General features: G+C 38.8%; 1 pseudogene; it reads left to right on the top strand.

Annotated features, from left to right (window-relative positions):
• Positions 1 to 24,066, top strand: LOC132500623 (small ribosomal subunit protein uS10-like; annotated as a pseudogene).
• Positions 24,067 to 25,933: the final 1,867 nt, after the last annotated feature.

Genomic DNA, 25,933 nt, shown 5'->3' with positions numbered 1-25,933 from the left:
ATGGCTGGAGGTGAGGATCCCCACCTTCCCCACCCTGGACCTCAGGGGTTCAGCCCCTCATTCCAGTGAGTCACAGCAGCACTGAGAACACACCTTCACAGTACCTGCCCCTAAGCCCAGAATGAAGAGGCTTCCAGGACCATCCTTTGAATGGCCGCTGTCCACGAACTCACTCTCATCTTTTCAGAGCAACAGCTCAACAGCCAGGAGTTAGGGTACCAACAAGTCTGGGGCACAAGAGGAAGGGGTGGAAAACGAACATGGGAGTGAGAAGAGGGAATTTTTAGAAATAATTTTATGTTTGATTAATTTCTTAAAGCATCAAAGTATAAAATAAATATCCATGAGTCCATCCTGGTATAAATAAATAACTAAACAAATAAATAAATGTAGGAGAAAGGACAGCTCTTCCTTACAAAAGAATTCCACTTAATAAATGTAGAAAGAATGAAGAAAATAGAAAATCACAATTAGAACACCACAGTAATAACTGCTACATGCAAGGTCCACTTATGGATGCTAGAATTAGCAGGCAAAAGTTTGAGGAGAAACAGGATATTTGCACAGTCTCAAAGTGTGTCTCCCATCATACCTATTATTTACAAAGAGAAAATAGTGGACCCTGGTGGTCCAGTGGTTAAGGCTCTGTACTTCCAATGCAGGGGGCGCAGGTTTGATCCCTGGTCACGGAACTAAGATCCTGCATGCCGCGTGGTGTGGCCAAAAAAAAAAAAAGAGAGAGAGAGGGCCTCCCTGGTGGCGCAAGTGGTTGAGAGTCCGCCTGCCGATGCAGGGGATACGGGTTCGTGCCCCGGTCTGGGAGGATCCCATATGCCGCAGAGCGGCTGGGCCCGTGAGCCATGGCCGCTGAGCCTGCGCGTCCGGAGCCTGTGCTCCGCAACGGGAGAGGCCACACAGTGAGAGGCCCGCATACCGCAAAAAAAAAAAAAAAAAAAAAAAAAGAGAGAGAGAGAGAGGAAAATAGTAACCTTACAGTGGAGAAATGCAGCAGCAGACACCACCCTAACCAAGCAATTGAGGCTAAGATAACCAGTATTAAGACATATCACGTGTGTACCCTCTGAAGATCTTGCACTGAGAACTGTATTCTTACCAAAAATGCATGATTTCAACTTAATCATGAGAAAACACTGAACAACCACAAGTTAAAGACAATTCTACAAAATAATTGACCAGTACTCTTCCAAAGTGTCAAAGTCACGATAGACAAGGAAAGACAGAAGAACTGCCATGGAAGAGCCAACTAGATGTGACAACTAAATATAGTGTGGGATCCTGGATTGGAGATGGGAACAGAAAAAGGACATGAGTAGAAAAACTGGTGGTTTTAGTTTAGTTAATAGTATTGCACTTGTGTTGACTTCTGAAATTTTTTTTTAAATATTTATTTATTTATTTGGTTACACCAGGGTCTTAGTTGAGGCAGGCAGGCTCCTTAGTTGCGGCTTGCTGGCTCCTTAGTTATGGCATGCAAACTTTTAGTTGTGGCATGCATGTGGGATCTATTTCCCTGACCAGGGATTGAACCCAGGCCCCCTGCATTGGGAGTGCAGAGTCCTATCCACTGTGCCACCAGGGAAGTCCTGACTTCTGAATTTTGATCCTTGTACTGTGGTTCTGCTAAATGTTTTTTTTTTCTTTTGAATTTTGTTTTTTATAGAGCAGGTTCTTATTAGTTATCTATTTTATACACATCAGTGTATACAAGTCAATCCCAATCTTCCAATTCATCCCGCCACCACCACCCCACCACCAATTTCCCCCCTTGGTGTCCATACGTTTGTTCTCTACATCTGTGTCTCTATTTCTGCCCTGCAAACCAGTTCATCTGTACCATTTTTGCAGGTTCCACATATATACATTAATATATGATATTAGTTTTTCTCTTTCTGATTTACTTCACTCTGTATGACAGTCTCTAGGTCCATCCATGCCTGTACAAATGACCCAATTTCATTCCTTCTTATGGCTGAGTAATATTCCATTCTATATATGTGCCACATCTTTATCCGTTCATCTGTCGATGGACACTTAGGTTGCTTCCATGTCCTGGCAATTGTGAATGGTGCTACAATGAACATTGTGGTACATGACTCTTTTTGAATTATGGTTTTCTCAGGGTATGTGCCCAGTAGAGGGATTGCTGGGTCATATGGTAGTTCTATTTGTATTTTTTTAAGGAACCTCCATACTGTTCTCCATACTGGCTGTATCGATTCACATTCCCACCAACAGTGCAAGAGGGTTCCCTTTTCTCCACACCCTCTCCAGCATTTATTGTTTGTAGATTTTTTCATGATGGCCATTCTGACTGGTGTGAGGTGATACCTCATTGTAGTTTTGATTTGCATTTCTCTAATGATTAGTGATGTTGAGCATTCTTTCATGTGTTTGTTGGCAGTCTGTATATCTTCCTTGGAGAAATGTGTATTTAGGTCTTCTGCCCATTTTTGGATTGGTTTGTTTGTTTTTTTGATATGGAGCTGCATGAGCTGCTTGAATATTTTGGAGATTAATCCTTTGTCAGTTGCTTCATTTGCAAATATTTTCTCCCATTCTGAGGGCTGTCTTTTCATCTTGCTTATGGTTTCCTTTGCTGTGCAAAAGCTTTTAAGTTTCATTAGGTCCCATTTGTTTATTTTTGTTTTTATTTCCATTTCTCTAAGAGTTGGGTCAAAAAGGATCTTGCTGTGATTTATGTGATTTATGTCATAGAGTGTTCTGCCTATGTTTTCCTCTAATTTTTTTTATAGTGTCTGGCCTTACATTTAGGTCTTTAATCCATTTTGAGTTTATTTTTGTGTATGGTGTTGGAAAGTGTTCTAATTTCATTCTTTTACATGTAACTGTCCAATTTCCCCAGCACCATATATTGAAGAGGCTGTCTTTTCTCCACTGTATATTCTTGCCTCCTTTACCAAAGATAAGGTGACCAAAGGTGCATGGGTTTATCTCTGGGCTTTCTATGCTATTCCATTGATCTATATTTCTGTTTTTGTGCCAGTACCATACTGTCTTGATTACTATAGCTTTGTAGTATAGGAGCCAGTCAGGGAGCCTAATTCCTCCAGCTCCAATTTTCTTTCTCAAGGTTGCTTTGGCTATTCGGAGTCTTTTGTGGTTTCATACAAATTGTAAAATTTTTTGCTCTAGTTCTGTGAAAAATGCCATTGGTACTTTGACAGGGATTGCATTGAATGTGTAGATTGCTTTGGGTAGTAGAGTCATTTTCACAATGTTGATTCTTCCAATCCAAGAATATGGTATATCTCTCCATCTGTTTTTATCATCTTTAGTTTCTTTCATCATCGTCTTATAGTTTTCTGCATACAGGTCTTTTGCCTCCTTAGGTAGGTTTATTCCTAGGTATTTTATTCTTTTTGTTGCAGTGGTAAATGGGAGTGTTTCCTTAATTTTTCTTTCAGATTTTTCATCATTAGTGTATAGGAATGCAAGAGATTTCTGTGCATTAATTTTGTATCCTGCTACTCTACCAAGTTCATTGATTAGCTCTAGTAGTTTTCTGGTAGCATCTTTAGGATTCTTTATGTATAGTATCATGTCATCTGCAAACAGTGACAGCTTTACCTCTTCTTTTCTGATTTGGATTTCTTTTTCTTCTCTGATTGCTGTGGCTAAAACTTCCAAAACTATGTTGAATAAGAGTGGTGAGAGTAGGCAACCTTGTCTTGTTCCTGATCTTAGAAGAAATGGTTTCAGTTTTTCACCATTGAGAATAATGTTGGCTGTGTGTTTGTCATATATGGCCTTTATTATGTTGAGGTACGTTCCCTCTATGCCTACTTTCTGGAGAATTTTTATCATAAATGGGTGTTGAATTTTGTCAAAAGCTTTTTCTGCATCTATTGAGATTATCATATGGTTTTTATCCTTCAATTTGTTATATGGTTTATCACACTGATTGATTTTTCATATATGGAAGAATCCTTACGTTCTTGGAATAAACCCCACTTGATCATGGTGTATGATCCTTTTAATGTGTTGCTGGATTCTGTTTCCTAGTATTTTGTTGAGAATTTTTGCATCTATGTTCATCAGAGATATTGGCCTGTAGTTTTAATTTTCTGTGAAATCTTTGGTTTTGATATCAGGGTGATGGTGGCCTCATAGAATGAGTTTGGGAGTGTTCCTCCCTCTGCTATTTTGGAAGAGTTTGAGAAGGATAGGTGTTAGCTCTTCTCTAAACGTTTGATAGAATTCGCCTGTAAAGCCATCTGGTCCTGGGCTTTTGTTTGTTGGAAGATTTTTAATCACAGTTGCAATTTCAGTACTTGTGATTGGTAGGTTTATATTTTCTCTTTCTTCCTGGTTCAGTCTTGGAAGGTTGTGCTTTTGTAAGCATGTGTCCATTTCTTCCAGGTTGTCCATTTTATTGGCATATAGTTGCTTGTAGTAATCTCACATGATCCTTTGTATTTCTGCAATGTCAGTTGTTACTTCTTTTTCATTTCTAATTCTGTTGATTTGAGTTTTCTCCCTTTTTTTCTGGATGAGTCTGGCTAATGGTTTATCAAACTTGTTTATCCTCTCAAGGCACCAGCTTTTAGTTTTATTGATCTTTGCTATTGTTTTCTTCATTTCTTTTTCATTTATTTCTGATCTGATCTTTATGATTTCTTTCCTTCTGCTAACTTTGGGTTTTTTTGTTGTTGTTCTTCTTTCTCTAATTGCTTTAGGTGTAGGGTTAGGTTGTGTATTTGAGATGTTTCTTGTTTCTTAAGGTAGGATTGTATTGCTATCAACTTCCCTCTTAGAACTGCTTTTGCTGCATCCCATAGGTTTTGGGTCGTCGTGTGTTCATTGTCATTTGTTTCTAGGTATTTTTTGATTTCCTCTTTGTTTTCCTCTGTGATCTCTTGGTTATTAAATATTGTATTGTTTAGCCTCCATGTGTTTGTACTTTTTACAGATCTTTTCCTGTAATTGATATCTAGTCTCGTAGCACTGTGGTCTGAAAAGTTATTTGATGTGATTTCAATTTTCTTAAATTTACCAAGGCTTGATTTGTGACCCAAGGTATGATCTATCCTGGAGAATGTTCCATGAACACTTGAGAAGAAATTGTAGTCTGTTTTTTTTGGATGGAATGTCCTATAAATATCAATTAAGTCTATCTTGTTTAATGTATCATTTAAAGCTTGTGTTTCCTTATTTATTTTCATTTTGTATGATCTGTCCATTGGTGAAAGTGGGGTGTTAAAGTCCCCTATTATGATTGTGTTACTGTCGATTTCCCCTTTTATGGCTGTTAGCATTTGCCTTATGTATTGAGGTGCTCCTATGCTGGGTGCATAAATATTTACAATTGTTATATCTTCCTCTTGGATTGATCCCTTGATCATTATGTAGTGTCCTTCTTTGTCTCTTGTAATAGTCTTTGTTTTAAAGTCTATTTTGTCTGATACAAGAATTGCTACTCCAGCTTTCTTTTGATTTCCATTTGTATGGAATATCTTTTTCCATCCCCTCACTTTCAGTCTGTATGTATCCCTAGGTCTGAAGTGGGTCTCTTGTAGACAACATGTGTACAGGTCTTATTTTTGTATCCATTCAGCCAGTCTATGTCTTTTGGTTGGAACATTTAATCCATTTACATTTAAGGTAATTATTGATATGTATGTTCCTATTACCATTTTCTTAATTGTTTTGGTTTTGTTTTTGTGGGGTTTTTCCTTCTCTTGTATTTCCTGCCTAGACAAATTCCTTTAGCATTTATTGTAAAGCTGGTTTGGTGGTGCTGAATTCTCTTAACTTTTGCTTATCTGTAAAGGTTTTAATTTTTCCATCAAATCTGAATGAGATCCTTGCTGGGTAGAGTAATCTTGGGTGTAGGTTTTTCCCTTTCATCACTTTAAGTATGTCCTGCCACTCCCCTCTGGCTTTGGGAGTTTCTGCTGAAAAACCAGCTGTTACCCTTATGGGGATTCCCTTGTATGTTATTTGTTGCTTTTCCCTTGTTGCTTTTAATATTTTTTTCTTTGTATTTAATTTTTGATAGTTTGATTAATACGTATCTTGGCGTGTTTCTCTTTTGGTTTTTGCTGTATGGTACTCTCTGTGCTTCCTGGACTTGATTGACTATTTCTTTTCCCATGTGTAGGGACGTTTTTGAGTATAATCTCTTCAAATATTTTCTCAGCCCCTTTCTTTTTCTCTTCTTATTCTGGGACCCCTATAATTTGAACATTGGTGCATTTAATGTTGTCCCAGAGATCTCTGATACTGTCCTCAGTTCTTTTCATTTTTTTTCTTTATTCTGCTCTTTGGTAGTTATTTCCACCATTTTGTCTTCCAGCTCACTTATCCGTTCTTCTGCCTCAGTTATTCTGCTATTGATTCCTTCTGGAGTATTTTTAATATCAGTAATTGTGTTGTTCATCACTGTTTGTTTGCTCTTTAGTTCCTCTAGATCCTTGTTAAATGTTTCTTGTATTTTCTCCATTCTGTTTCTGAGGTTTTGGGTCATCTTTACTATCATAACTCTGGATTATTTTTCAGGTAGGTTGCCTATTTCATCTTCATTTATTTGGCCTTGTAGGTTTTTACCTTGCTCCTTCATCTGTAACATATTTTTTTGTTGTTTCATTTTTTTTTCCTCTTTTTGATGGGTGGTGCTGTATTCCTGCCTTACTGGTTGTTTGGCCTGAGTTGTCCAGCACTGGAGTTTGCAGGCAGTTGGATAGAGTCGGGTCTTGGTGCCGAGGTGAGGACCTCTGGGAGGCCTCACTCAGATTAATATTCCCTGGGGTCTGAGGTTCTCTGTTAGTCCAGTGGTTTAGACTCGGAGCTCCCATCACAGGAGCTTGGGCCTGACCTCTGGCCTGGGAACCAAGATCTCAGAAGCCAGTTTGCTGGCAGTTCCTCCCGTCCCCTTAGGTGTCCGTGGTCCCCCCTGGTGCCTGGTAGGTGCACTAGTTTTGAGGAGACTCGAATTCTGCGTCCTCCTAGTAGGCCATCTTGACTCCGCCCCCTGCTAAATGTTAACATTAGGAAAAGCTGAGTGAAGCATAGAGGGGAACTCTCTGTACTGTTTGCGCAACTTTTCCGTAAGTCTAAAATTATGTCAAAATAAACATTTATTTTTTAAAGCATAAAGTAATGGGACTTCCCCACATTGTTAAGAGTTCCTCACATTGCTAAATGGTTTACTATTAGTTCTATTGTGAATTACATATTGGGAGGGAAGATGAGGCACTAGAATCATTTTAGGGCTCTAAATGCTACTTTCAGCAAATTGGCTCTGTCCCTGGGAAATCACCAGGCAGCTCTATTCCTCACCCAAGCCCATTTCTTCCCTTCTTGGAGGTTGAAGGAACTTAGAAACACCTCCTACTGCCCCACGACTCCCTCCTCCAGGACGGTTCTAAGGGCTTGGGCCCCTGACCCCCAGGGTGTGGGCATACTTTATGGTGTCAATAGGGCAATCCCACCAGAATAGACCATTCAACCTTAATTCCAGAGACAGAGTATGCATGCTTGGGGCAGGGTCATTTCGTTAGGGTAATAATAAATCCTACTTTCCAGGTTATAAGAATTAGATGAGATAATATATGCTACAACAAGGGTGGACCTTGAAAACAGTATGCTAAGTGAAATAAGCCAGATACAGAGGGCAAATATGATTCCATTTATATGAGGTGCCTGAAATAAGCAAACTCACAGCAACAGGAAGCAGATTAGTGGTTACCGGAAAGGGGGCAGTGGGCAAATGAGGAGCTGTTGTTTAATGGGTACAGAGTTTCTCTCGAAATGATGAAAAATTTCTGGAGCTGAATGGCAGTGATAGTTGCACAACAATATGAATGTACTTAATGCCACTGAACTGCACACTGGGAAATGGTTAAGGATGTAAATTTTATGTTTATGTATATCTTACCACAGTCAAAAATACTAAGAAAATTCAAAGAATTAGATGAGATGATTAAAAGCTCTTATAAAGCCCCAGCCCATAGTGGACACAGATACCATTAGCTTCCTCCTTCACTAAAGTTTTAGAAAATAGAACTATTATGTAATTGTTCCATGTGATTTTTGACCATGGCAGCCACATTTGTTTTTTATAATTAACCACATTCTTAACCCCACTATGACGTGGATTTCAACATTCATTTTTTATTCTAATGCAACGTTAAGACTGAATGATGAATTTTTAAAAAACAATAGGCTCTCATGTCCTGTAAGAGCATTTCTGTTTAGCATAACAGATCAAAACTGAAATCAACTACATGATTCCCAATGGTGCTGTGAGGAATTTTGGCCATGGCTCTAGGTACAGCTTTACAGACATGCTTGCGTATACCCTAACACTGTTGATTAATTAACTTGTGTTCCTCCCAGCTTTGTGCAATCACTCATAACCCTCTTCCCACTGGTGCTGCCATTGCTCCTACCACTTCCAACAGAGGACCCCTGAGCCACCTGTGGTGATAATTTCATACCTAGGCCCTCAGCCTAGGTTTGGCATTTCTGTGACCACTGTAGCTGAACTTGAAAGTCGCTCGTAGAGTTAATGTTATCATGACATCTTGCTGCTTCTGAGCATGTGGCCAAACTCTGCCAAGATGCTGACACATGACTGGCGTTTCATTGCCCGTTTCACTTAGCCCCGGTTTTGTGACAAGGCTCCCGCTGCCTGGTGAGACTTCATGCTCAGCATTTTGTTAAATGAGGATTATGTGCAGGGTCCTGGCCTTGGACGTCAGGGTGAGACACTGTCTTGCAGAATACTTCTTTTTTATGGTTTTCTGTAATGGAAATTTCATTGTTCCACACTTTAGCTTTGGTTTTGTAATCACTGATTATATAATGAATTCTGGCTCTGTTCTGGCAAAATCAGTCTGCACTATTAAAGACACAGAAGATACAGCTGCTTTAGAACATACAGAGATGGATCCTCCAGGTCCATAAGTCCCACCGCCTCCACCACCATCCTTGTCAATCTCCTGAAAGATCAGTTTCAGGGTATACTACAATTTGGTGGGGATGGTACTGCCATAGCATGACAGCTCCTTCACTGTTGCACAGAGAGTAGCAGGTCCTTGTTTTGAAGTTTGTAATTTTGTGAAACATCAGCTACCTCTAGTGGGGCTAACTGGCTCCCTCATGTCTAAGTGCTTGAAAGTCTTTGGCCTTGACTTCAAGATTTGGGTTTCCAGATAAAATACACAACTCCCAGTTAAATTTCAATTGTAGATAGACAATGAATACATTTTTAGCAGAAGTATGTCCCATGCAATACTTGGGACATACTTACACTAAAAAAAGTACTCATTATGTGTCTGAAATTCAAATGTAACTGGGCAGCCTCTTATTTTTACTTGCTAAATCTGGCAGCCCTACTCAACATCAGACTCTTGTCATTGTCCTATCCTCTGGGTCTGTCCTTGTGGGACTCTGATAATTCATTTTGCCAAGAAGCCTGAGACAGAATGAGGGAAAGGAAGAATCTTAATCACACTTGGCCTTTTGTTCTATCTAGCTCCGAGTGTCACAGATATGCATTAAATTCATAAATAAATGAAAACCTCTCATTTAGACAGCTGAAGTTTAGTTCATTTCTATCCTGAAACTTTAGCAAATTGGATTCCATTGAAAGGAAGGATGGTGTAAAGAGGAAAGAATGATCTAGGGATTGAGTCATTCATCCCAGGCCCAGTGACCATGGTGTGGAGTGACCACGGCGTAGCACTCTCTCTTTAGTCTCTATTTGAAAACTTAAAGGATTCAGTTAAATGACCTCTAAGATCTCTTCCAGGGCTAATAATTCTGTGGTTCTGGCTTCAAAAGGTCTGAAACTTCTGAGATATGTTACTGAAAATCACAGTATTAGATTAAAAAGTTTTTAGGGCTTCCCTGGTGGCGCAGTGGTTGAGAGTCCGCCTGCCGATGCAGGGGATACGGGTTCGTGCCCCGGTCTGGGAGGATCCCACATGCCACGGAGCGGCTGGGCCCATGAGCCATGGCCGCTGAGCCTGCGCGTCCGGAGCCTGTGCTCCGCAACGGGAGAGGCCACAACGGTGAGAGGCCCGCGTACCGCAAATAAGTAAATAAATAAAAAGTTTTTAAACTTAAGGAATTTTTTATTAATGCTTAATTTTTTAAATAAGTTGCTTACTGATTTTCTGAGAAGTGTATGTATCTTGACACTTCCTCAGAGCTCTTCCTAATACATTAAATATTTTGTGCCAACTTTTTACATAATTAGTATTCAAGTACAAGATTTGCTCGTCAGTATACTCAAATAGAATTTTCCACGTCTATCATTCTTATTTTTTTTTTTTTTTTTTTTTTTTGCGGTACACGGGCCTCTCACTGTTGTGGCCTCCCCCGTTGCGGAACACAGGCTCCGGACGCGCAAGCTCAGCGGCCATGGCTCACGGGCCCAGCCGCTCCATGGCATGTGGGATCTTCCCGGACAGGGGCACGAACCCGCGTCCCCTGCATCGGCAGGCGGACTCTCAACCACTGCGCCACTAGGGAAGCCCCACATCTATCTTTCTTAAATGACTTTGGTAAACTCCAACATTCTAAATTAAAGCTGTAACATGAACTCAAGTCATAAGTAGTCACTCTAAGGAGAGAGCAATATGATCTTGGGTAAAGAAAGATATTTTATGTAAACATTCTCAATTGAGACCCAAAATATATGCTAGGGAAAAAGCACTTAGGTGAGCACACTACTCATTCTTTTCAAGTAGATTCAACAAACATATTGATCATTGGACAATCCCACACACTCCTCTGGCTTCAACCTCCATTTTATAAAGTTTATGGCTTCCATATCTCCATGGCCTCATTTCATTTCTCTCCTCCGTTTCAGAGCCAAATTTCTAACTCCCTACTAGAAATCTCTACCTAAATGTCCCACAGGCACCTCAAACTCAGTAAATCTAAAATAAAGTGGAAATTAACACAATATTGTAAATCAACTATACTTCAATTAAAAAAAATAAAATAAAGTACCTATTATCTTCACTCCACTACCTGCTCTATTGGTCTCCTCAAACTTGATTAATGGTAATATTATCCACCATCATCATTAGCACAAGCTATAAAGCTGATAACTAGCTCGGAATCAACACTCTGAATCAACAGGTTACCAAGTCCACTTAGTTCTACCTCCTAAATGTCTCTTGAATCTCTGTCCATTCCAAGAACATTGCCTTAGTTCAAGCCCTCTCACCTGAACTAGGGTAGGTAGTAGTCTTCAGAATCTTTCCCACCCACCTGCACAGAGACAGAGTGATATTTCTAAAATGTGGCTCAGATCATCCTAACCCCTCCTCACCATAGCCATCCACTGCTTAGAGAAGAAGGGCTAAACTCTCTTACATGAGAAATGTCACCTTTCTATGTATGACCACAGCTGATTGCTCCCAACTTCATCTCCCTCCTCAGTACCCCACAACTTGCCATTTTGCCTGTCCATTATCTCCTTCCAGGCTTGCCTGGACTGATCCCTTTACAGAAATATCCCTCCTTTATCTCCAGCTGGTGAATTCCTACTCATCCTTCAAGACCTCATTTAAGGGTCACCTGTGGGCAGGCTTCTCTGCCTAGTCCCCTTCCTTACTCTACCACATGCCCGATTAGTGACCCCTCATGCAACACCTCAGCACATTGTTTATACCCTCACTGTGCTGCTAACCCTTTTCATTACAATTACATATTTTTCACCTGTTTCCTCTACTAAGCTAAGAACTCTTTGAAGATGGGGCCATGGATTATTTGGCTTTGCATCCCTAGGACCTAGCAAGGGGCTTGGTACAAGGCAAGTGCTCCATAACCATCATTTGTGGGGATGGGGGTGGATAAATGAAATAAAAAAGAGGTGGAATTTTTAGATAGGTATCGTGCTAAGTGCTTTATCTCATTTATTTCCTATAACAACTTTATAGAGGAAGATACTACTACTACTGCCATTTTTATAGATTAAGAAACAGAGAGTTTAAGTAACTTGCCTAAGTGCACATATTAATAGATGATAGGGTCCACAGATGGCTTTTGTTCCTCCAGATTCTTTCTTTGCTCAACTATGCGAGGGTATTGATGAGCAGAGGAGAGGTCAAATGTCTGCAGGCTGTAAGGGAACACTATAGGAGCAGGGAGATTCTACAGATTGGATAATCTGTTTCTCAATTATTAGAAACTCATTACTCATTAATTAAATATTCTGTGAATCCCACTTAAATTCCAGGCTTCCTGATCTTTATTTTTACATTTAACAGTTTTTATTATTATAAAATATTTGCTATTACAGAAAAGTACATAAAATATATGGATGGTTTAAGAATAATTATTACATGTTTAATCTCCACACATGTCAAGAAATAGAATTGCCAGGGCCTCAGAACCCTGCCTGCCTTGTCTCTCTCCCTGAGCACTGGAGAAATCACCATCCTGACTTCTGTGATAAACATTTCCTTGCTTTTATTTGTTGCTTTGCCACATAGATAGATATAGATAGAGACATATAAATATATATTTCGAGTTTCCTATTGCTGCTATAACAAACTACCACCAACTTCATGGCTTAAAATTATCTTACCGTTCTAGAGATCAGAAGTCTAAAATGGCTCTGCAGGGCTGTGTTCCTTCTAGAGGCTGGGATGGAATCTGTTATCTTGCCTTGTTCAGTTCTAGAGGCTGCCCCTTTCCTGCATCTTCAAAGCCAGCAGCATGGCATCTTCTGTCCTCTCTTCCCTTTGCTTTTGTTCTCTTGTCTCTATGACTCTGACTCTCCTACATCCCTCTCAAAAGGTACCCTTGTGTTTGCATTGGGCTCAACTGGATAATCCAGAATAATCTCCCAATCTCAAGATTCTTAATAACATTTGCAAAGTTCTTTTTACCTTATAAGGTAACATATTTACAGGTTCCAGGGATTAGGATGTGGACATCTTTGGGAGACATTTACCAGTTTATCACAACCTCTAAATAATTTCCTTTAGTAATGTCTATTCTTGAACTTCATTTATATGGAATCATATGGTATATATTCTTTTGCTCATATAATCCATTTACATTTAATGTAATTATTTATATATTAGAGTTTAAAACTACCATCTCATTTATATTTGTCCCATGTATTATGTATTGCCTTTTCTTTCCTTTCTTGCCTTCTGGGGCTGTTCAAAGAAATTTTTTAATGACCCCATTCTTTTCCTTCTACTGGTATGAAAATTATATACTCTCTATTTTTTAGGGATTATTCTAGAACTTAATATGCATCCTAAACTTAAAGTCTGAAATTAATCAATGCCTTTACTTTCTCCCACATAATTCAAAAACCTTAAAATATTTTAATTCCATTCACACTTCCTGACATGTTTTGTTCTCAAATATTTTAGCTCTATCTTGTTATTATTGGTGTAAGTTTTGCCCTTAAAGACATTATAACTGTTGTTTTGTACAGTTAATATTCACTTAGATGTATCCATATATATATCATTTTCTTTGCTTTCTTTTGTCTTCTATCTCAGGTCTTCCTTGTGAGATCACTTTTATTTTACCTAAAGGAAAGGCCTTAAATCAGAGTGTGCTGGTGGCAAACTCTCTGTTTTGATCTGTCTAAAAATAACTTTATTATGACCTCATTCTTGAAATACTTTTGCTGGGTATAGAATTCTAGGTTGCCAATTATTTAAGTTTATAAACCACAGGTTTATATAAGTACAAAAGTATATAAACCATTGATGGTTTCATTCCACTGGCTTTTGGCTTCCTTTGTTACTTCCTTTGTTACTATTGAGAATTCAGCTATTGTTTAGTTGCCACTCCTTTGAAGATCATCCTTTTCTCTGGTTAATTTTAGCATCTTATTTGTCTTTGGTTTGTTAAAGTTTCACCATGATGAGTCTGGGTATAAATTTCTTTTTATTTTTTCTACTTATTATTCTTGTATCTATGGATTGATATCTTTGATCAGTTTAGAAAAATTCTTAGCCATTATCTCTTCAAATATCTTTATCCAAGCACTTCTCTCTTCTCCTTCTGAAAGTCTGATTAAATGAATGCTACATCTTTCACTCTGTTTTCTTGCCTCTTAACCTCTCTTTTACATTTGCCATATTATTGTTTCTCTACACTGTACTCTGAATTATTTCTTCTGATCTATATTTCACTTCTCTAATTTTATCTTCAGTTATATCTAAGCTGCTTAAGCATGACTGTTGAGTTTTTAATTTGGGTTATTGTATTTTTTATTTTGAGACATTCTATTTGGTTCTTTTTAAATCTGCTAAATCACTTTTTATCATTTCCTTTTCTGTACATATGTTTTCTACTTTTTCTTTGAATTGAGTAAGCATAGTTGCTTTTATAGTTTGTCTAGTGATTTCAAAATCTGAAGTCTTTGAAGGTCTCTTTCTTTTAGTTCTCATTCCTGATGGCTCATGTCCTTGTAGGCTCAGTTATTTTTGACTGTACACTATTGTCCTTGAAATTTTATTTGGAGGGATTCTTTGAAGACTAGATTGACACTAATTTTCTCCAGAAAGAACTTTCATTTGCATCTGCTAGGCACACAGGGACACTTTAAATCACTTTAAAGTAAAGTCACAACTTAAGAGGGTTTTATGGTATTATGGTTTCTTTTTCTCTTTGTTTTTGTTCATTTATTTATTTTTTTCATCATCAAATTGATATAGATTTGGAAGCACTAACTTGCAGTTATAACTTCTCAGAGCAGTTCCCTGCATCTACTACCTGTCCTGCTCTGCTCATCATAAGGACCTGAGGGAGGAGGATCCTTTACTTTTGTTTCACCCTTGCCCTGAGGGTTTTACCCTTATTAGTGAGGGGAGGAGCAGACGCTGGGCTTTGGCTTTGTCCTTGTCCTGAGAAGCCCACAGAACCAAAGTTCAAGTTTGCCCAAAATGGCAAATGTTCTTAGTTTAAAAACAGCTTCAGACTGCCACTTAACTTTCAGAGACCTTGTCTCCCTTTGATTTGGGGCTTTAGCTTCTTAATATCTTGCCAGAGCTTTGATGCTTTTAAGAAGTTATAAAAAATTTTTTTAGTCAGTGTTTTTTGTTGTTTCTAGGAGGAGGTTGGTCTGATCCCCATCTTGCCTTATTCCTGGAAATGGAGGTCCTTTGCTCATCTTCCTAGGCTTGGCTGAACTGCACACTTAGAAACTAGAAGGCAACATGATCTACTGTAAGCAAGTTAACATATGAAAAAGTAAGCACATGTTTTATTCTTTTTTTAAAAACATCTTTATTGCAGTATAATTGCTTTACATTGTTGTGTTAGTTGCTGCTGTATAAAAAAGTGAATCAGCTATACGTATACATATATCCCCATATCCCCTCCCTCTTGTGTCTCCCTTCCACCCTCCCTATCCCACCCCTCTAGGTGGACAAAGGCACCGAGCTGATCTCCCTGTGCTATGTGCTGCTTCCCACTAGCTATCTATTATACATTTGGTAGTGTATATATGTCATTGCCACTCTCTCCCTCCGTCTCAGCTTACCCTTCCCCCTCCCCGTGTACTCAAGTCCATTCTCTACGTCTGCGTCTCTATTTCTGTCCTGCCACTAGGTTCTTCAGAACCATTATCTTTTTTTTTTTTTTTAGATTCCATATATATGTGTTAACCTATGGTATTTGTTTTTCTCTTTCTGACTTACTTCACTCTGTATGACAGTCTCTAGGCCCATCCACACCTCTACAAATGACCCAATATCATTCCTTTTTATGGCTGAGTAATATTCCCTTGTAAATATGTGCCACATCTTCTTTATCCATTCATCTGTTGATGGACACTTAGGTTGCTTCCATGTCCTGGCTATTGTAAATTGTGCTGCAATGAACATTGTGGTACATGACTCTTTTTGAATTATGGTTCTCTCAGGGTGTATGTCCAGTAGAGGGATTGCTGGGTTATATGGTAGTCCTATTTTTAGTTGTTTAAGGAACTTCCACACTGTTCTCCATGGTGGCTGTATCAATTTAATTCCCACCAACAGTGAAAGAGGGTTCCCTTTTCTCCACACCCTCTCCAGCATTTATTGTTTGTAAAGTTTTTAATGATGGCCATTCTGACTGATGTGAGGTGATACCTCATTGTGGTTTTGATTTGCGTTTCTCTAATGATTAGTGATGTTGAGCATCCTTTCATGTGTTTGTTGGCAATCTGTATATCTTCTTTGGAGAAATGTCTATTTAGGTCTTCAGCCCATTTTTGGATTGGGTTGTTTGTTTTTTTGATATTGAGCTGCATGAGCTGCTTGTATATTTTAGAGATTAATCCTTTGTCAGTTGCTTCATTTGCAAATATTTTCTCCCATTCTGAGGGCTGTCTTTTCATCTTGCTTATGGTTTCCTTTGCTGTACAGAAGCTTTTAAGTTTCATTAGGTCCCATCTGTTTATTTTTGTTTTTATTTCCATTTCTCTAGAAGGTGGGTCAAAAGGATCTTGCTGTGATTTATGTCATAGAGTGTTCTGCCTATGTTTTCCTCTAATTTTTCTATAGTGTCTGGCTTTACATTTAGATCTTTAATCCATTTTGAGTTTATTTTTGTGTATAGTGTTAGGGAGTGTTCTAATTTCATTCTTTTACATGTAGCTGTCCAGTTTTCCCAGCACCAATTATTGAAGATACTGTCTTTTCTCCATTGTATATTCTTGCCTCATTTATCAAAGATAAGGTGACCAAAGGTGCATGGGTTTATCTCTGGGCTTTCTATGCTGTTCCACTGATCTATATTTCTGTTTTTGTGCCAGTACCGTACTATCTTGATTACTGTAGCTTTGTACTATAGTCTGAAGTCAGGGAGCCTGATTCCTCCAGCTCCATTTTTCTTTCTCAAGATTGCTTTGGCTATTCGGTGTCTTTTGTGTTTCCATACAAATTGTACAATTTTTTGTTCTAGTTCTGTGAAAAATGCCATTGGTACTTTGATAGGGATTGCATTGAATGTGTAGATTGGTTTAGGCAGTAGAGTCATTTTCACAATGTTGATTCTTCCAATCCAAGAACATGGTATATCTCTCCATCTGTTGGTATCATCTTTAACTTCTTTCATTAGTGTCTTATAGTTTTCTGCATACAGGTCTTTTGTCTCCTTAGGTAGGTTTATTCCTAGGTATTTTATTCTTTTTGTTGCAGTGGTAAATGGGAGTGTTTCCTTAATTTTTCTTGCAGATTTTTCATCATTAGTGTATGGGAATGCAAGAGATTTCTGTGCATTAATTCTGTATCCTGCCACTCTACCAAATTCATTGATTAGCTCTAGTAGTTTTCTGGTAACATCTTTAGGATTCTTTATGTATAGTATCATGTCACCTGCAAACAGTGACAGTTTTACTTCTTGCTTTCTGATTTGGATTCCTTTTATTTCTTTTTCTTCTCTGATTGCTGTGGCTAAAACTTGCAAAACTATGTTGAATAATAGTGATGAGAGTGGGCAGCTTTGTCTTGTTCCTGATCTTAGAGGAAATGTTTTCAGTTTTTCACCGTTGAGAACGATGTTGGCTGTGGATTCATCATATATGGCCTTTATTATGTTGAGGTACGTTCCCTCTATGCCTACTTTCTGGAGAGTTTTTATCATAAATGGGTGTTGAATTTTGTCAAAAGCTTTTTCTGCATCTATTGAGATTATCATATGGTTTTTATCCTTCAATTTGTTAATACGGTTTATCATACTGATTGATTTGCGTATTTTGAAGAATCCTTGTGTTCTTGGAATAAACCCCACTTGATCATGGTGTATGATCCTTTTAATGTGCTGCTGGATTCTGTTTGCTAGCATTTTGCTGAAGATTTTTGTATCTGTGTTCATCAGTGATACTGGCCTGTGGTTTTCTTTTTTTGTATCATCTTTGTCTGGTTTTGGCATCAGGGTGATGCTGGTCTTGTAGAATGAGTTTGGGAGTGTTCCTCCCTCTGCTATATTTTTGAAGAGTTTGTGAAGGATTGGTGTTAGCTCTTCTGTAAATGTTTGATAGAATTGGCCTGTGAAGCCATCTGGTCCTGGGCTTTTGTTTGTTGGAAAATTTTTAATCACAGTTTCAATTTCAGTGCTTGTGATTGGTCTGTTTATGTTTTCTATTTCTTCCTGGTTCAGTCTCAGAGGGTTGTGCTTTTGTAAGAATTTGTCCATTTCTTCCAGGTTGTCCATTTTATTGGCATATAGTTGCTTGTAGTAATCTCTCATGATCCTTTGTATTTCTGCATTGTCAGTTGTTACTCCTCCTTTTTCATTTCTAGTTCTGTTAATCTGTGTCTTCTCCCTTTTTTTTCTCAATTAGTCTAGCTAATGGTTTATCAGTTTTTTTTTATCCTCTCAAAGAACCAGCTTTTAGTTTTATTGATCTTTGCTATTGTTTCCTTCATTTCTTTTTCATTTATTTCTGATCTGATCTTTATGATTTCTTTCCTTATGCTGACTTTGGGGGTTTTTTGTTCTTCTTTCTCTAATTGCTTTAGGTGTAACGTTAGATTGTTTATTTGAGACTTTTTTTGTTTCTTTTTGTTTTTTTAAATTTAATTAATTAATTAATTAATTAGTTTATTTTTGGCCGCATTGGGTCTTCGTTGCTGCATGCAGGGTTTCTCTAGCTGCGGTGAGTGATGGCTACTATTCATTGCGGTGAGCGGGCTTCTCACTGCGGTGGCCTCTCTTGTTGAGGAGCCCAGGATCTAAGCATGCAGGCTTCATTAGCTGTGGCTCATGGGCTCTAGAGCACGGGCTCAGTAGTTGTGGGCTTAGTTGCTCCGTGGCATGTGGGATTGTCCCGGAGCAGGGATTGAACATGTGTCCTCTGCATTGGCAGGTGGATTCCCAAGCACTGTGCCATGAGGGAAGCCCTTTTCTTGTTTCTTGAGGTAGGATTGTATTACTATAAACTTCCCTCTTAGAACTGGTTTTGCTGCATCCCATAGGTTTTGGGTCATCGTGTTTTCATTGTCATTTGTTTCTCAGTATTTTTTGATTTCCTCAGCAATCTCTTGATTATTTAGTAGCATATTGTTTAGCCTCCATGTGTTTGTATTTTTTATAGTTTTTTTCCTTTAATTGATATCTAGTCTCAGCACATTTTTTGTAAGTCTCTTGTACTTCAGGGAAAGAATCTTTGCAAGGTTCCCTTAATTAGGCTACAAAAATCGAACTGCCTAAAAATTTTCAGGAAAGTATCTGAAATTTTCTAACAAATGTTTTCTTCCCCCCAATTTAATTTTCTAACCACTACTAAATTATTTTAAAATTGCAACACTTTATCCGGAAATTACTTTTCCAGAAAACTCAACCACCCAAGAATCCAAGAGTAAAAGTAAAAAAAATGACCCTATACCGTCCAATTAGATGGCAAAAGGAATGTCTCCTTATTTAATGTACTTTATTCATCAGAAGTTCTTAAGGCCTCATTCAGAGTTAACTCTTATTTTATACACAATTCAAAGAAACCTCATTGTCTGGTGTTCTAGCCCATAAACCCTTAGAAGGAATAACTTGAAGGAAAACATGCATTTTGAAAGGCAAGCTCATTATAAGAGCCAGGAATGGCATCTGACAACTCCACAGGTGAAGAGTAGACAAGACTATAAAAAGCTGTCCAAAAAGGTCAAGAAGAGGAACATGGAGGCATTTGCCCAACATTCTACAAAAGTTTGTGGGAGATTCATTGCACCATTCACAGCTTAGTGAACAAATGTCTACACTCTTGGTGTTGATCCTGTGGCAACATCAAACCTGTGAAGTTGTTCCTAAAGGCAGAGAGGGATGCAATGTCTTTAATACATTTTCTATATTTTTAAGGAATTAAAAATTTAAATTACTTTTATGGTAAAATTTTTCTGATTTGGAGAATCTCACTCACTAGCAGGGTCTGAAAAATAAGGATTTCTGTATTAATAGCCTCTTGAAATCCAAGTTCCCTCTGAGAGTGACTCCAGCAAATTCAGAGCTTATAAATACCCTAAATGTACCTTTCAGTCCTTTAGCCTTCAATCTAGGAGTTGAAAGAAGGGATATTTTTCTCAGTATCACTGAGCTCTAAAATAGGAACTTAAGAGAAAACAACTATAGTGGCCACATTTGAGAGAAAGAAGCAGAGATGGAGAGGGTCTGGCTTTACTTCAGAGCAGCCCCAGTTTGGGCCGGTTATATAGATACACAAAAAAGAAGTTTATCAGTGCAAAATGGAACTGTCAAGATTGTTAAGTGATAGCTAATAATCAGGGTTCAAAAGTTGCATGGGGAAGGGGAGATGAAGGAGAGGGAGGAAAGAAAATATTCCCCAGACAGTCCTGCTTTTGTTTATCTCCCTTTCAGCCCAAATGATGCTGCCTTTGCCTCTGATGTACGTTAGGAGACACAGCTCTAAACTTACACATTGATTTTTGATCTCACCGAAATGCGGGCCCAGTTTCTGTGGTATAGGAGAATCATTACTTGAAAGGTTTCAGACTTCGCTGATCCCATGAAATGAGATGCTGAGTTTTAGTATCATTCTCATTATTGTGTCATTAGTATCATTCTAGAGTCTCAAAAGCTGGAAAACCCAGGCACCTGCTTATTGCAAGATGCTGGCTACTCTATATCCAATGTAAATTCCCTGTGTTTTCCCCTTAGTATTTATCATACCAACTTGACTTTCCAAGTACTTAATTTGTATTTGTAAGCTATTTTCTTTTTTTATTCCATGAATGGAGTTAACAACTGGACTGTAGTAGGAGAAAAGGACTTCTGTTTTGTTTAGAATTGGCAAGTAGGTGTCATTTTGCAAGTCAGTTCTGGTAGATTTGATGGAAAAGCCATGTTCTGAAGAATATTGAAACTGCTTCCAAGTTCAGGAGGGAAGAGTTCAGAGATCCATTAGCAACGTCTGCTCCAACACAGGACTGGGAGTATAGCATGCCTGTCGAATATTTGTTATCAGTGGCTTAGTTCAACAAATACTGAATGTCAAGTAGTGTGCAAAGTGCAGGATTTTGTTTGTTTTATATTGTTTTTGTTTTAAATAAAGAAGACATTGTTCCTTTATTTAATGTAATAAATGGTGGACACATGACCAAACAACTAAAATCCAGTGTGGAATATGCAGTAATGAAAACATATCAAGGTCCAAAGTGTCAGAGGGGAAGAAGTGGGATGACGTATCAGGGAAGTGGTCTAGAGGAAGGCCTGACATCAGCAATTTCAGAAGGCCGGACGGCCTCAGCTTTGGTCTGAATTCATCCCTTCTCACCTCAACCACTAACAAATGGCAAAGCACCAGTACATGACAAGTTTCTGGGCAGATTTCCCATAAGCATTTTAATAAATAGCTCATATAGCTCTTCTCTCTGTCATCCTCAGCCTCATCTCATTATCAGGAAATCCTGTCTGGATACCACAAGTGTATAGTGTACCGCCCTGTGGACATCTGAAGGAGCCCAGGCAGGACTGCACAGAGAGCACTCTAACGGGCTCAGGCTTTCAAAGCACACATGCTAACAATGGCAGAAATGACCCAGAACCAAGGACAATTCTTTTTTTTTCCCCAAGGACAATTATTTTTTAAATGCATAAGCTTTGTGAGTAGTGTCAGGAAGGTCAAAAATCCAGAATAATCCAAGGTTTATGAAAAATGCTAAACAAAAGGGCTATTTATAACTTTGTTTGGACCAAAGCAACCAAGTAAGACTATGATCAATTTTGGAGGAGAGATGTATAATGCTAACATATACAAGAACATTATAAGAAAAAAACCATAATTACAAAATTATTTTCCATAATTTTCCTCTGTATAAGGTGTTTCTCACAGGTGGTGCATCAAACTCACCTAGAGTGTTTGTAAAAATGTATATTCCCAGGCCCCATTTCAGACCTACTAAGCCTAAATCTCTGGAAGTAGGTTGGAGATGTGCATTTCTAACAGCTCTCCCTCCTCCAAGTGATTCACATGTACTCTAAAGGTTTAAAACCACTACCCTTAAGGACAGAATGACAAGGGCTATAAGGCAATGAAATCCAAGATAAATGAGAAGGTGGTGAGAGTCGCAGTTGTTTCAAATGTGTTTAATTCTGCAACTCCTATGAAATACATCCAGGATGATAAAATAACCTGCAAATGCGATTATACAAACATCAACATCATTCTTTAAGAAATCATGGGAATGGCACGATCCCTAGAAGCTGGAGACAGGCAAATATTGGTTGCCATTACATGGCAAAAGGGGATATTCAATAAAATACAGAATTGTCAGCTGTATATGGATTCCAGTGTTCCTAAACACTTAAAAGTGGAGTGTTGATCATTAATAGTCAGCCTGGAGTCATCACAAATAAATCCATACGTGTCTTTTATTTTAAGCTGCAACAAACCCTTGTTGAAAATAGTCATTATAAATTATAAATAAAAACTGCATACTCAACTGATCTCATTTTTTTGATAAGTCTGTTAGAACAGCAGAATGATGAAGTTAGTTTATGCTGAGTTTTTCTTAGGCATTTGACAAAGTGTCTCATGATATGCATTGAATAAGATGGAGAAATCTGAGAAAATTGATAGGTCTAAGCATTAATATTTATTGAGAGCCTATTTTATGTCAGGAACTCTACTAAGTGTTTTGTGAGTACTAATTAACTTAAACATCTACCCATTCCTATAAAGTAAAAAGAATTGTCCCATTTTACAGATGAGGAAACTAAGCAGAGATTTATCAGGTAACTTGCCCAGGGTTGTATAGCAAGGATATGGTGGGGCTAGGGTTGAGGGGTCAACTCTGAGATCAAAGCTTGGGTGCCTACCAACTGCACTATATCTCAGATGCATGGAGTTGCAGCTGGGTAAAATGCCATGTCCAGAAAGAGTCAATTTGTGGTTCATGCCAACCTGAGGGAATCACTAATGGCTGCCGTGGCTCTACAAAATTGTCCCAGGACTGCTCAACATTTTTATTAGTGACTTGGATAAAAATATAGAGGTTGGGCTTATCAAATTTACACATGGCATAAAGCTAGAGGGAGGAATAGCTAAAACTGTAATTAAGAGAGTAATGATCCCGAATGATCTTGGCAGATGAGAACAACAAACCGGAGCCAAAAAGACAAAATTTTTAAAGGACCATGGTAAAATCCTATACTCTGATTACAAAAGAAAGTACGATCAGGAACACCCAGCTTAAGTGCGTAAGACAAAACCTAGGAAATTAATTAGATCTATTGATACAGTCAGTCTCCTATAGATTCGTTCAAAATGATAAATATGCAACGACAACAAAGTGACCTCATGTACTTCTTTGTCTAACTGGCTCCCTGACCCACACCCCTCCCAAGCTGAAACGACCATATTTCATCTAATTTGAGAGGCCATTGATTGCAAGATGCACCAGTGGCTTCGTACCACTGAGAAAGTAGGAGGGAATGCCATCAGTTAAACTAGGACACAATGCTTTCATATTACTTAGCATTTTATTTTATAATGATGGAAGGAACTTTTTAAACTTTACTAGCTCTTTGAGGAAGATGCAGTGGCTGTGGCACCTCCTGACCCTCAGGTGTTAGCTCGTGTGCAGGAACAGTTAGTGAGGAAGTTTTTAAGGATACTGGAAAGACACCCTCGGAGCCAAAGAGAAGGATTCATAGAATCAGATTCGCATTAACCAGCTGCAATGGAAACGAAACCCCTGCGGAAGGTGTGAGCATCTTTATTAGAGGCACAAAGGAAAAGAACCTCAAAGTGAAAGGCCTTGGTGTCCCACTAAGACCCTGAGAATTACTACAAGAAAAATTCCTCGTGCTGAAGGTCCTAGGGCTTGGGATTGCTTTCAGAAGAGAGTCCAGGGAATTCCTTGGCGGTCCAGTGGTTAGGACCCTATGCTTTCACTGCTGAGGGCCCAGGTTCAATCCCTAGTAGGGGAACTAAGATCCCACAAGCCAGGCAGCCAAAACCAAGCAAACAAACAAACAAAAGATGAGAGTCCAGAAGTGATCATTGATTTGCACAGTTCTTCTGAGATTGTTCAACAGATTACTTCAATCAATACAGAGCCAGGAGTATAGGTTGAAGTCACCATTGCTGATGTTTAAATTAGCTATTTTAATTAATTGCTAAAAAAAGTTTAATAGACATAGATTTTATCACATCAATTGTGCACAATATGAAAGGAACACATAAGAGAAATAAATAGGTTAAAGTATTCCCCAGACTTCTCATTCAGAGTCCAGTCTTCGAAATGCATTTCACTTCGGAGTTGGGTATATATGTCCTGTTTTTCCAAGCACAATCATCCTCTGTGCCAGCAGTGGTGTCAGTTATGCAGGATTTCTTTAAACAGTTATTTGGGGCCTCCCCTGATGGCAGAGTGGTTAAGAATCACCTGCCAATGCAGGGGACATGGGTTCGATCTCTGGTCCAGGAAGATCCCACATCCCGTGGAACAACTAAGCCCATGTGCCACAACTACTGAGCCCACGTGCCACAACTACTGAAGCCTGTACGCCTACAGCCTGTGCTCCGCAACAAGAGAAGCCACAACAATGAGAAGCCTGCACACCGCAACGAAGACCCCCGCTCTCCGCAACTAGAGAAAGCCTGCGAACATAAACAAAGAGCCAACACAGCCCAAAATAAATAAATAAATAAACTTTTCTTTTTAAAAAAAGGTCTTTGGAGGATGTTCTTTTCCAAGCCAATGACTCCAGCCCCTACCCCCAAGTTTTAATGCAGCTCCTTTCTTGATTCTTTTCAGAAGGTGTCAACAGAAGAGTCCAGAAAACAACCAAGATTATATTCCTTCCTGAAATGGTCCTTAAATGGTTTGTTGAATGAAAAGTTGATGAGTTGCTGTTGTCCATTTGTACCATTAGAAATATAAAGCAGGTTGGCACAAATGCAGGTGGCCACTGCTACATATTGTCTGTCACCTGGCCAACAACAATTATAAGACACCACTGATCGGAAGAAGCATCCTAATCTCAGAGATGTTAAATGTGAAAAGATGTGTATCTAAGAATTAATCACATCCAATAATTATGTTCTACGTGCAGGCTGAACCCAATCCAAACTTTGGAATCTATGCTGTTCCATGACAAAGGAGGTTCAAGAGACTCTTACATTCAAAGATTTAATAGTCACAGTTCTGTTTACTTGGTGTAATGTAATCGAATCATACATAATTTTGCTGGGAGAGGTATTTGACTCCTCAGCTTCCAGTTTGGGGCAGGAGTCAGTTGCTCAGCTGGAGAACGACTTTGGCTAATTGACATCTAGTAGCCCCACCTCAATGTATCTTCCTGGTCCTTTACGTCTCATGGAATGGTTAGTCGTCATCACATACTCATCAACTATTTTTCCTAAAATAGCAGTCATGAAGTTGGGGATTTCCAAACAACATAGAATGCTACTTTTATAAATATTATAGTGAAGAGCATAAAAATTGAACTCAGGCTAACTTGAGTTCGATTATGACACTAACTAGATGTAAGATCTTGGCTGAGTTTGTGTTTCTAAGCTTCAGTGTCCTTATTAGTAAAATAGAGGTTGCCATAATTCTGATTATTAAATAAGATAATGTATGTAAAATGCTGAATACCATGTCTGGCACACACAGTAAATGAACAATAAATGGTGCACCAGAACAAAGTGCAGATGGATCAAAAATTTAAATGTAAAAAGTGAAATAATAAAAATAGTTGAGGCGGCTTCCCTGGTGGCACAGTGGTTGAGGGCCCGCCTGCCGATGCAGGGGACACGGGTTCATGCCGCGGCCCAGGAAGATCTCACATGCCGCGGAGCGGCTGGACCCGTGAGCCATGGCCGCTGAGCCTGCGCGTCCGGAGCCTGTGCTCCACAACGGGAGAGGCCACAACAGTGAGAGGCCCGCGTACCGCAAAAAAAAAAAAAAAAAAAAGTTGAACATGACATGGGAGATTATTTTTGTAATAACAGAACGGA

The sequence above is a fragment of the Mesoplodon densirostris genome, chromosome 13, assembly GCF_025265405.1.
Source record: "Mesoplodon densirostris isolate mMesDen1 chromosome 13, mMesDen1 primary haplotype, whole genome shotgun sequence".
Taxonomy (NCBI): domain Eukaryota; kingdom Metazoa; phylum Chordata; class Mammalia; order Artiodactyla; family Ziphiidae; genus Mesoplodon; species Mesoplodon densirostris.
This window is presented reverse-complemented; position numbering and strand designations above follow the sequence as displayed.